Source organism: Neolamprologus brichardi, chromosome 19 (assembly GCF_056152115.1).
Source record: "Neolamprologus brichardi isolate AB-2024 chromosome 19, ASM5615211v1, whole genome shotgun sequence".
NCBI classification, from domain to species: domain Eukaryota; kingdom Metazoa; phylum Chordata; class Actinopteri; order Cichliformes; family Cichlidae; genus Neolamprologus; species Neolamprologus brichardi.
In genome coordinates, this window is record NC_142122.1 from 14299073 (window position 1) to 14312327 (window position 13255).

Sequence of the window (13255 nt, forward strand, 5' to 3'; positions counted from 1 at the left end):
GAATAGCAGCCAAAAGACAACGATGAAGAAGAAAATGTAAAAACATGAACTAATTAAGAAGGAGACTTTTATTGACATGTCTATTCCAAACTCCAGATCCTGATTCATTTTGACTGCAGTAAAGACCTGCAAAAACCTTCAGGCATTCGTCTTTAACAGTTTTTAAGATATTTGTGTTGAAACATGATAAAAGTGCCTGGAAGTCTGCCAGTGGACAATTTTAAAAATATAGTCAGTATCTTGAAATTAATTTAATATATATAGCTATATAGCTTCACAGCAATCATTTATGTTCATTATATATTTTGAAGTCATAACATTTTTATTCAATTCAGAGATTGTCGAGCAGAAAGCCCACGTTGATTTGAGATGGGGTGACCCATATGAGAAACAGAAAACACACAATAATTATATGTTTATATTTTCTGTTCATATGTTCTTTGAGAGTTAAATACATAAATGTATGATGTAATTCATTAAACTGTCACAATTTTGCCTACACAGCATAATTATGTTGTGATTTGTTTGAATAATTAAGCCACACGGTGAGTAGAAATGAATTTGTTTATTCATTGACAATAAGTATTAATAAGTAGCTACAGTTAGCCAAGCCCTATTTGCATGTACAAGAATTTAGAAGAAGAAATTTTGAAAAGAAGAAATTTTGAAAAGAAGAAATTAAAAAAAAAAACCAACCCAAAACAACAAAACAGTGATGCCTGTCAGTTGCCCAGAGGGTAGCTGTCAGCTTTATGCAGGTCACACATAGATTTACACACTCTGCTCCCAGGTAAGTCACCTTGTATGATAGCCACAACCCTAATAATCCTATTTGGATGATATGCGTCAGTGGCAGAAACACAATCATATAATAATGAAAAACAAACAAAAACCCAAACAGAAAACTTAGTTTAAAAACCTTGCATACTTTTTTTAGTTAAGTTATGGAAGCTGCTGTAGCGTCTTCTCTCTAAGATCACACATTACGCCGCCAATGTAAGAATACATATCTGAAAGCAAAGGCTCCTAATGCTTGGATAAATAATTGCCAGTTAATTGCTTGAAGAATTCCTTTGACCTGTTCCGGAAGCTTTTTCCAATGATGATGTAGAGAATGGGGTTAAGGACACTGTTGAAGAAGGCAAAGTACACAGAGACCTGTTGGATGACGATCAGTGTGATGTGGCATTTCAGAATGCCAGTGTTTTGGAGCACATCTAGTATCTTTGTCACGTGTAATGGCACCCAGCAGATCAGGAATGCCAGGAGAACTGCCAGGATGAGAGTGGTGGTCTTCTGCTCTGTTCTCTGTGGTTTTAAACCCTCCATTAGCCTGTTACTCAGTGACTGAATAATTTTGACAGTGCAGAACAAAATAATAATAACAGGGATGATGAAGCTGAACATTATGGCTCTCACCTCATACATCAGATATTGATTTAGTGAAGGTAAGTCAAGTGAACATTTAGTAGTATTTGACTGAGGGTTGAATTCTAACTTCCTGTAGATGAATATGGGGAGAGCAGAGACCAAGCCAAAAACCCACACAAACAGACATCCCAGTTTGGCATAAAATGGTCTGCATATCCTCTCATGGGAAAGTGAGTGCACCAGTGCCACATAACGATCTATGCTAACCATAACAAGGAAGTAAATACTGCAGAATGCATTCATGTAGATAACAGCTGATGTCACTTTGCACAGGCTTTCACTGAAAGGCCAGTCATAGAAAATTCTTGCATAATCAGACCAGAAGGGCAAACAGAACACCAGAGCAAGGTCAGCTCCAGCCAAGTTGCTGAGGTATATCTCAGCCACAGTGCAGGCCTTCTTGTGGAGGCAGAAAACCATCAGCACAAACACATTAAAGATGATTCCAAGCACGCTGATGACCAGGATGTAGGGTGGAACCAGAGTGAAGATCAAGCTGCTGTCTTCAACAATACAATGGTTTTCACTTGTGTTGCTTTGGTCTCCAGACATCTTCAGTGTCAGGAATTAAGTTGGCAGGGATGCTGGAGTGAAATAAAGGATACCAAAATAGAAAACATAAATATCTTGTTAATTGGCATTGTTCTAACATAATTTGTTATGATGAGAGAAAACCTAAATACACCTAATTCTGAATAAGACGGATATATAACTAGCAGGCTTCAGACGCTGAGCAACCTGAATTGGATGAGCGGAAGGAAATGAATGGATTGATAGTATCTGATTCAATTTTAAAGACCATCATCATATTAGAAAAGATGCATAACCAATGCACATTTTACATTATAGAGCTGAGCGTGCTTTCCAGCATCATCGCTACAGCACCAGCTACATAAAAGACGTTCACAAGTTTATACAATTTAAAACAATTTAAATTTAAATTTATTTAGGTTTTTTTGTGTAGGGAAGTCAAGTCTTCATTATATACATTTTCATTTATGTTAAATACATTACTATACATGAGGCTGAATTTGATCAAAACACGCTGAGACAAAATCAATTAATCTGCCGTCTCCTTGTTGACACGTTACTGTACACCTAAAAACATCACTGCTTCCAAAACCCGTGCAGCTGTTAAACTGAAGAAATTTCCTTTTTTATACAGATAATGCCAAAAGGTCAAAAACACTGTTCCTGATGGGCAGTGATATAGACCTTGCAAATATTCCAACTAAAGGTAAAGACATAAGAAAGTAAATTCCAAGCCAAATTAAGCATATACATACCTTGCAGGCAAATTAGTCTGTGCTCCTGATGGAAAAAGAACAAACAGCCAGCTGCACTCTCTCAGTACCTTCTGCTACAGTCTTCTTTCTGAAATGCTTAATTTAAAGAAGAAACTAAACTGATAATCAAGTTATTTCAGATAAGAGAGACATCACACCCAGTCTATGACCACTTCCTTTACTCTTTACTCTTCAATGACGTACTTAGTTATTTCTAAATGTATTTTGTCAGGGTTCATTTTATAAACAAAAATGCCCCCACAACCAGAGAAAAATTTCCATGTTAGATGTTGGCGCTATCGATTAAAATACCAATACGGGACTACTCTGCTGTAAGAACATCATAATACTGATGATCGAACAAAGAAAGTCAGAGACAACATGTACACAAAATGTAATGAACGGAGGTGAAACAGGTGGGGAACCAAACAGAGCTGAGGTAAGTCAGGAAATCAAAATGGGCAGAGAAAGCAAGTAAAACTACACATAATGGCTGAAAACTTTAAAAGTAAAGACAGGAAGTGATGAAAGGGAGCAGAAAAACCAGAATACATTGTGAGATTAGGTTAAAGAACATGACCCCCTTCGCAGTATATTCTTATAGTATGTTAGACAAAATGTCTCAGTATATTTTTGGTAGTAGGATAGACAAAAGTTCAAGTATATCTCTGGGGATTAAAAGAATGTGACCATCCTTTGGGTTCTGTTAGACAGGTGGGCGCCACCATTTATCTGCTGTGAATGTTTTACACTGTTTTCTTGTCATGTCAGACTGCTTAAATCATTCTCTGAGAAGGTTGCGTGTGAAGGACCTTGGTCCAGTGATAGCAAAAGCAGACAACATTCTGTGCCCCCACCCTTGTAGGAGGTAGAAAGACAGGGAGCCCGAGGTCATAACTTAGGCGCCACGACAGATAAGAGAGTGTGAATGTTTAGGTTTACGACCAGGTGGGGGCTAGAGGAAAGTATAAAAAGCTGTGTAACACATCGCCATTTTGAGACTTGCTGTGACCCTCTCTGCATCTCTCCCCGTCCGGATGGTTGTTATGCTCATTGTGTGAAAATTGTATGGAAATAAAGGATTGTTGATTGAGCATTTATACACCGAGTAAGTGTCCTTCCTTCAGCCCAAAGATTCAAAGAACTGGGAGAATTCAACAACATATAAATATAAATGGTGCAATAAGACACACTGAGCGACATGAAGAGACATTGTGAAAGAGACAAGGAACAAAAGAGAAGAAGCTAAATGCAGCCTCAAAGTCACCAGCAAGAAAAGCTAAGTAGTAAGGTCTCAAGTAACAAGCACAGATAATAAATTATAAAGAATACACACAATTAGCAGAAAATATTCAGTTAAATAAAAACTTTATTTGAATGGTGTCAAATCACAAAAAAATCACGTCAAGATGTGTGTTACGTCAACAGCTGCAGGCTGTTTTTTAATTAACATTTAGGAAACACTGTACAATACCATCAACTTCAGCAATTTGTCACTACATATATTTTTCTTTTTTCTGTATTTAAACAACTAAAATATCCATACGAAAGGAATGAAAGAAGGAGAAAAAGAAGAAAAAAAAGACAGAGAAGCAAAACAGAAAAAATAAATAAATAAATAAAAAATACAAAAGGAAAAAAAAAGAAAGAAAAAAAAAGGCATGTAGGGCGTGTGTTTTTGTTTCCATTAATATAACTAATATTTCCTCTAGTCTTCTAGTAGTTAACAAAGTCAAAATCTAAAGCAAAAACTGGCCTGCGTTTTTTAATATAGTCCATCCATTTCTTCAATCGTGATACAAACAGGTCCCTCTTGAAGTTCACATCTACTGTTATTTTCTCCATTCTGTAAATGTCCATTGTGATGTTCATCCAAATGTTCATAGTTGGGCTCTCTGAAGAAAGCCATTTTTTTGTGATGGCTTTTTTGCCTGCTGCCAGTAAAATATTAAACAGGTATTTATTGTTCTTTGTCCATCCTTCTGGCATAAGTCCAAAAAATAGAGTTTTACTTTCCAAAGGTAAATATCTTCCAAATGTCTCTTGTATTGCTGCATGTATTCCCTTCCAATAAGTTTTAATAACATGACAGTCCCAGAAAATATGATAGTGATTTGCATTTGTATTTCCACAATTTCTCCAGCAAGCGGGAGGGTTACCTTCATAGTGAGATTTTTGGTGAGGTGTAATAAAATATCTTATCAGGCATTTCCACCCAAATTCCCTCCAGCTCTGTGAGCTGCTACATTTCCATTGATATGACCATATTGTTGTCCATTCTTCCTCCTTTATCTCTTTTCCTCCCTCCATTTCCCATTTTGTTTTGATATATAAGGTTGATTAATATATTGATATATAAGGTTTGTTAATCCTTTATAGAGGTCACCTATAATACCTCTGTTTTTATTGGAACTGTATGCCCTTTTAAATATGTCTAGCAGCTGTTTACTTAATTCAGCCTTAGCTTTTATCTTTTTGTTGACAAAATGCCTCATCTGTGTATATCAATAAAAATCCTGTGTTTCTAATGAATATTTATCTTTCATTTTATCAAAACTAATTAGTCTCCCTTCCTCCATTACCATACATATGGCTGTTAATCCTTTATTTGTCCAATCTTTGAATCTGGTGTCCAATTTATTTGGCGCAAAATGTGTGTCATATGCACACCACTTAAGAGTTGCTATGTCCTCTTCTAGTTTATATATTTTTTTATTACTGTTTCCCAAATTTTAAAAGTCAACTTGATCCATGGATTTTCAATAATTTTTGTTAAATCTTGCAGGCTGCTGTCTGCTATAATAGCTTGTATGGGGATGGAAGTCAGACCCTCCTCAATGACTTTCCATTGAGCATCATATGAAGGATTACACCAGCATATCATAGGCCTTAATTGTGCTGCCCAATAATATTCCGTAAGAGAAGGTAAGCCCCACCCCCCTTTTCCTTTGTTAAGTTGTAACAAAGGAAAAGGGGGTCGAGATGTGTTTATATTATAAGGTAAAAGACGCTAAGATAAGTACAAAATAAGCCTTGCAAATTACAATAAATACATAGAAGAATCACAGGGATATAATCCCACACCATACAAAACTATAAACAAAACTACCTTTCAAAAACGAAGATGCAGAGATTTAAATTACTCAAAAAAATATTCATGAAAAACCTCAAAACAGACGATGAAACTTTATGCATAAAAGTAGATATTGATTCAATCTTAAATGCCTGCCCTCGTGTTAATGTAATTAAATAATCCTAGACATAATTGTTGCAAAGGACTTGAGTTGAATAAGTACTTGATACAATAAGTTGAAGAAAACAAAATTTAGACTCTTTGACAAGAAGTAATAAAACTGTCGCTGACACTATTTGTTTCCAATAATTAAATGAAGTAGAACTCATTTTATTCTCTTTTGTTTTTTCTTTTTGAATACTTTTTATATTTTCATTTTTTCCCCCATTTTTTTTTCAAATTAGTTACCTGTCTGTCCTTTGTCTAGAGCATGGATGCAAGCTGCAATTGTTGCATTTATACATGTTGTAAACTTCCGTAATACAACAGGGCCACCCTAACTGTAAATCTGGATTATATGTGTAAACGACAGGAACATAGTCATCTTGCACAGAGGAAAAAAAACGTGTTTCTCTATTGGAAAACACTGATTGATTGTTTCCGAAAAAAAAAAACCCATTTAAAACATCAGCTGGTTGGGGCTTCTGTGCTTACAGCCAGAGCTGTGTGCCTGAGAAGATCCTATCAAGGATATCCCTCATCCATCATGGTGGTCATCCTGTGTCTTTCTGTGTCTGCTTTGTGGGCAGAGCATTGGTTCCTCACCTGTTCTGCTCACCTGCCATCCACTGATGACAATCAACGAGGCTATATTTAAGGGCAGTGCATGTACTCATCTACTCTGAGGGTTGTTGTGTCCTTGGGCAAGACACTTCACCTGCTGCCTACTGGTGTTGGCCAGAGGGGCCGATGGTGCGATATGGCAGCCTTACTTCTGTCAGCCTTACTTCTGTCAGTCTGCCCCAGGGATGCTGTGGCTACAACTGTAGCTTGCCTCCACCAGTGTGTGAATGTGAGAGTGAATGAATAGTGGTAATAATAATAAATAAATAATAAAGCGCTTTGAGAGTCTTGAAAAGCACTATATAAATGCAATCCAGTCTGTCAGCTATCTCATGGTGGTAACCAGGCCATGTCTTTATGTCTGTGCTCTGTACTTATCTTGATTTCCTTGTGTCTTGAGTTTCTCTGCCACTTCACTGCTTAACTCACTCCTACTGCATTCAATAACATTTGACTGAAGCTTCAGATTTGAGTTTCCTTAGATGAATACAGGGGCAACAAACACCGACAAACCGACATCCCAGTTTGGCATAAAAACACTTTCTCAGATTTTCATGGGAAAGCAGGTGTACCAGTATCACATAACAACCATGTGTGGCGGAGGTGTGGTCCCGGGTGCGGCTGCAGGGGAGGAGTGGTGCAGTGAGCTCAACGGGGCGGTGCTGGAGACGCAAGTGAGAACAGCTGATGGCATTTGGACTGATGATGGTTTCCTTCCCTTTTATGGTGAGATGGGAGAGGAGCGGAGGGAAGGCTGAAAATCAGCTGAGACCGGAGCTGTCAGACTGTGGTCATAACATATGTAAACCATAAAAAAACGTGGCATCTGGCGACAAAGAACTGTGCGTGTGTGTACGTGTGTGAAGTGCATTTCACACACGATCCGATCGCTATTTCTGTGGTCAAAATTGGAGATTAATAACCTGATATTTCAGGCTGAATTCTGAACATATACAATTGCAATCAGCAGCAGGTAGGACTAGTTTGTCATGCTTTGCCTCAGACAATAGAAATCACCTTTCAATGTTTTTAGTCCCATGTGAACTAACACCTCCTAATGATGTTTGTGGGTTTCAGTGCCAGTGCAGAGCTGCAGTAAGAAGTGTGGCAGGTTTATCATCAGATCATCTGGGAAATAACAGTGTTTAAGTGTTTGTATGCTGTGTGTCGCACAGTGTGTTGCTAGCTAAAGGCCCAGCTGCTGTCTTTCACTGGGAGAGAAAGAGTGAGAGATAACTTTACTCTGAGAAAGATGTAGGAAGACAGGCACGACATTTGAGAAAGAAGAGAGGTTAGATTTAAAGGTAAGGACTGCTCAGTGATGCTCGATTAACTGCAAATTTAAATCAGGAATACACAGACTTTTATTTGGGTTTGCATTATGGCGACCCTTAAAGGGAGCAGCCAAAAAACAACAGTGAAGAAGAAAATGTAAAAACATGAGCTAATTAAGAAGGAGACTTTTAATGATATGTCTATTCCAAACTACAGATCCTGATTCATTTTGACAAAAATGCCTGGAAGTCTACCAGTGCACCATTTAAAAAACATAGTCAGTATCTTGAAATGAATTTGATATATAAGGATAAAAATTCACAGCAATCATTTATGTTCACTATAAACTTTGAGTCATAACATTTTTATTCAATTCAGAGATTGTCGAGCAGAAGGCCCAGGTTGATTTGAGATGGGGTGACCCATATGAGAAACAGAAAATACATTATTATTATATGTTTATATTTTCTGTTCATATGTTCTTTGAGAGTTAAATACATAAATGTATGATGTAATTTATTAAACTGTCAGAATTTTGCTTACACAGCATAATTATGTTGTGATTTGTTTGAATAAATAAGTCACACGGTGAGTAGAAATTAATTTGTTTATTCATTGACAATAAGTATTAATACAGTAGCTGCAGAATTACCAAACACTATTTGCATGTACAAGAATTTAGAAAAAGAAATTTTAAGAAGACAGTTGCCCAGATGGTAGCTGTCAGCTTTATGCAGATCACACATAGATTTACACACTCTGCTCCCAGGTAAGTCACCTTGTATGATAGCCACGACCCTAATAATCCTATTTGGATGATATGAGTCAGTGGCAGAAACACAATCATATAATAATGAAAAACAAATCAAAAGAAAAGAAAAAACCCAAACAGAAAACTTAGTTTAAAAACCTTCTCACATACTTTTTTTTTCCAAGTTATGGAAGATGCTGTAGCATCTTCTCTCCAAGATCACACATTACGCTGCCAATGTAAGAATATATATCTGAAAGCAAAGGCTCCTAATGCTTGGATAAATAATTGCCAGTTAAATTATTCAAACTTTAAGGCTTTTTTCACTGCTTGAAGAATTCCTTTGTCCTGTTCCGGAAGCTTTTTCCAATAATGATGTAGAGAATGGGGTTAAGGACAATGTTGAAGAAGGATAAGAACAAGGAGACATGATAGAAGATGATCAGTATGATGTGACATTTCAGAATGCGAGTGTATTGGAGCAAAACTAGTATCGTTGTCATGTGTAACGGCACCTGGCAGATCAGGTATGACAGTACAACTGCCAGGATGAGAATGGTGGCCTTCTGCTCTGTTCTCTGTGGTTTTAAACCCTCCATTAGCCTGTTACTCAGTGACTGAATAATTTTGACAGTGCAGAACAAAATAATAATAACAGGGATGATAAAGTTTAATATTATTTCTCTCATCTCATACAGCAGATATTGATTTTGTGAAGTGGAGTCGACTGTACATTGAGTAGTATTTGGCTGAGGGTTGAATTCTAACTCCCTGTAGATGAATTTTGGGAGAGCAAAGACCAAGCCAAAAACCCACACAAACAGACATCCCAGTTTGGCATAAAATGGTCTGCATATCCTCTCATGGGAAAGCGAGTGTACTAGTGCCACATAACGATCTATGCTAGCCAGAACAAGGAAGTAAATACTGCAGAACACACTCATGGACATGACAGCTGATGTCACTTTGCACAGGCTTTCACTGAAAGGCCAGTAATCGAAAATTCTTATATAATCAGACCAGAAGGGCAAACAGAACACCAGAGCAAGATCAGCTCCAGCCAGGTTGCTCAGGTAGATCTCAGTCACAGTGCAGGCCTTCTTGTGGAGGCAGAAAACCATCAGCACAAACACATTAAAGATGATTCCAAGCACGCTGATGACCAGGATGTAGGGTGGAACCAGAGTGAAGACCAAGCTGTTGTCTTCAGGAATACAATGGTCTTCACTTGTGTTGCTTTGGTTTCCAGACATCTTCAGTGTCAGGAATTAAGTTGGCAGGGATGCTGGAGTGAAATAAAGGATACCAAAATAGAAAACATAAATATCTTGTTAATTGGCATTGTTCTAACATAATTTGTTATGATGACAGAAAACATAAATACACCTAATTCTGAATAAGACGGATATATAACTAGCAGGCTTCAGACGCTGAGCAACCTGAATTGGATAAGCAGAAGAAAATGGACGGATTGATAGTATCTGATTCAATTTTAAAGACCCTCATCATATTAGAAAAGATGCATAACCAATGCACATTTTCATCACTACAGCACCAGCTACATAAAACAAGTTCACTGTCAGGCGTTGTGTGGAGGCGAGGAAGAAGGAACCCAAACGCAGGACTCACAGGTAGGTGAAGACTGGTGAAGGTTTATTATAAGGAGTGGAGGAACAGAGGGTGAACGGACACTGACTGGCTGGAACACTGAATGGCTGACTGAACTGAGAGAACACGGGGAGGACATCACACGAACATCAATGACACGACAAAGAACTGGTGAAACCGAGGAACTTAAATACACAGGTTGAATGATGACAATGATTGGAAACAGGTGAGTACAGGGCTGAACATAATCTGACTAATGACACGAGAGACAAGCTGACATGGGGAAAAAACAGGAAGTGAAAACATTGATGTGGGAAAACTGAAAACACTGGGTCACCGACCCAGGAACCCTGACAGTACCCCCCCCTTCAAAGGACGGCACCCGACGGCCAAAAGAGAAAAAGACCAGAACAGGGCGGGCGGAGGGGGCCCAGGACGGAGGGACGGAGTCCACAGAGAGACAATTCAGGTGGGCGGCCGCGAGGAAGGCGGCGGCGGCCGCTGAGCTGGTCCGGTGGGCGGCCACGCCAGCGATGACGTCCAGAACGTGGCTGGGGCGACGGCGCGGCAGCTGCAGGACCAGGCGAAGCGGACGCTGAAGCTGAGGCTGAGGCTGGCCCAGGCGGAGCGGACGCTGAGGCTGAGGCTGAGGCTGGCCCAGGCGGAGCGGACGCTGAGGCTGAGGCTGAGGCTGGCCCAGGCGGAGCGGACGCTGAGGCTGAGGCTGAGGCTGGCCCAGGCGGAGCGGACGCTGAGGCTGAGGCTGAGGCTGGCCCAGGCGGAGCGGACGCTGAGGCTGAGGCTGAGGCTGGCCCAGGCGGAGCTGAGGCTGAGTCTGGACCAGGCGGAGCTGAGGCTGAGTCTGGACCAGGCGGAGCTGAGGCTGAGTCTGGACCAGGCTGAAGCTGAGGCTGAGGCTGAGTCTGGACCAGGCGGAGCTGAGGCTGAAGCTGAGGCTGAGGCTGAGTCTGGACCAGGCGAAGCAGAAGCTGAAGCTGAGGCTGAGGCTGAGTCTGGACCAGGCGAAGCAGAAGCTGAAGCTGAGGCTGAGGCTGGACCAGGCGAAGCAGAAGCTGAAGCTGAGGCTGAGGCTGAGTCTGGACCAGGCGAAGCAGAAGCTGAAGCTGAGGCTGAGGCTGAGTCTGGACCAGGCGAAGCAGAGGCTGAAGCTGAGGCTGAGGCTGAGTCTGGACCAGGCGAAGCAGAGGCTGAAGCTGAGGCTGAGGCTGAGTCTGGACCAGGCGAAGCAGAGGCTGAAGCTGAGGCTGAGGCTGAGTCTGGACCAGGCGAAGCAGAAGCTGAAGCTGAGGCTGAGGCTGAGTCTGGACCAGGCGAAGCAGAAGCTGAAGCTGAGGCTGAGGCTGAGTCTGGACCAGGCGAAGCAGAAGCTGAAGCTGAGGCTGAGGCTGAGGCTGGGTCTGGACCAGGCGAAGCAGAAGCTGAAGCTGAGGCTGAGGCTGAGGCTGGGTCTGGACCAGGCGAAGCAGAAGCTGAAGCTGAGGCTGAGGCTGGGTCTGGACCAGGCGAAGCAGAAGCTGAAGCTGAGGCTGAGGCTGGGTCTGGACCAGGCGAAGCAGAAGCTGAAGCTGAGGCTGGGTCTGGACCAGGCGAAGCAGAAGCTGAAGCTGAGGCTGAGGCTGGGTCTGGACCAGGCGAAGCAGAAGCTGAAGCTGAGGCTGAGGCTGAGGCTGGGTCTGGACCAGGCGAAGCAGAAGCTGAAGCTGAGGCTGAGGCTGGGTCTGGACCAGGCGAAGCAGAAGCTGAAGCTGAGGCTGAGGCTGGGTCTGGACCAGGCGAAGCAGAAGCTGAAGCTGAGGCTGGGTCTGGACCAGGCGAAGCAGAAGCTGAAGCTGAGGCTGAGGCTGGGTCTGGACCAGGCGAAGCAGAAGCTGAAGCTGAGGCTGAGGCTGGGTCTGGACCAGGCGAAGCAGAAGCTGAAGCTGGGTCTGAGGCTGGCCCAGGCGACGGCACGGGAGCCGGGGGTGAGGGAGCCACAGCTTTAGGGCCAGCGGGCGCGGAGGCCCCTGGCTGGAGAGCGGCCGGGCCAGCGGGCGCGGAGGCCCCTGGCTGGAGAGCGGCCGGGCCGCTGCTGCCTGCAGCTGAAGCTGAGGCTGAGGCTGAGGCTGGGTCTGGACCAGGCGAAGCAGAAGCTGAAGCTGGGTCTGAGGCTGGCCCAGGCGACGGCACGGGAGCCGGGGGTGAGGGAGCCACAGCTTTAGGGCCAGCGGGCGCGGAGGCCCCTGGCTGGAGAGCGGCCGGGCCAGCGGGCGCGGAGGCCCCTGGCTGGAGAGCGGGAGAGCTCACAGCTGGCTCTGGGTGCTGTGGCTGCAGGTCTGGGAACTGAACAGGGTGGTGGATGAGTGACGGAACTACAGAAGACTGGACAACAGACTGGACAGACTGGACAGGAGGCGACTGGACTGACTGGAGGACTGGAGACTGGAGGGCAGGGGGAGACTGGAGGGCAGGGGGAGACTGGAGGGCAGGGGGAGACTGGAGGGCAGGTGAGGGAACTGACTGGAGTGGAAGCTGAACAGCAGGTGAGGGAACTGACTGGAGTGGAAGCTGAACAGCAGGTGAGGGAACTGACTGGACTGAGGAGGCTAATGGATGAGCTACAGACTGAGCTAGCGAAGGAGATAGAGCTACAGCCTGGGCTAGTAAAGCTGGTGCCTGAGCAGGGGACAGGTCAGCTAATCTAACTAGGGACAGTGCGAGGGCGTGAAAGGCTGGGTCAGGAGGTGGAGGAAGTGGTGAAGTAGCAGGTGGACCGGTTAGGTATTCCAAGCCTCTAGGGAGGTCAGGCTGGGTTGAGGCTGCCCTCAGCCTGGGCGCTGGGACAGGCACGGGAGGTGGCTGGACACCAGTCACCCCCACCCGGGAAACAAGAGCAGATGTGGAGGTAGACTGCGTCGCAGCTGCCTTCCTCCTGGGAGCTGGCACTGGTGTGGGTGTAGGCCGGGCCCTAGTCATGTGAGGAGGTGAAACGGCTGAAGAGGAAGGCCAAATCTGGGCTGCCGTGCTGGTGGGAAATGGCTGAGTAATGGG

General features: G+C 43.2%; 2 pseudogenes; both read right to left on the bottom strand.

Annotated features, from left to right (window-relative positions):
* Positions 1 to 1026: 1026 nt before the first annotated feature.
* Positions 1027 to 2007, bottom strand: LOC102797964 (B2 bradykinin receptor pseudogene; annotated as a pseudogene).
* A 6915-nt stretch (positions 2008 to 8922) lies between these two features.
* LOC148097196 (B2 bradykinin receptor pseudogene) lies at positions 8923 to 9876 on the bottom strand (annotated as a pseudogene).
* Positions 9877 to 13255: the final 3379 nt, after the last annotated feature.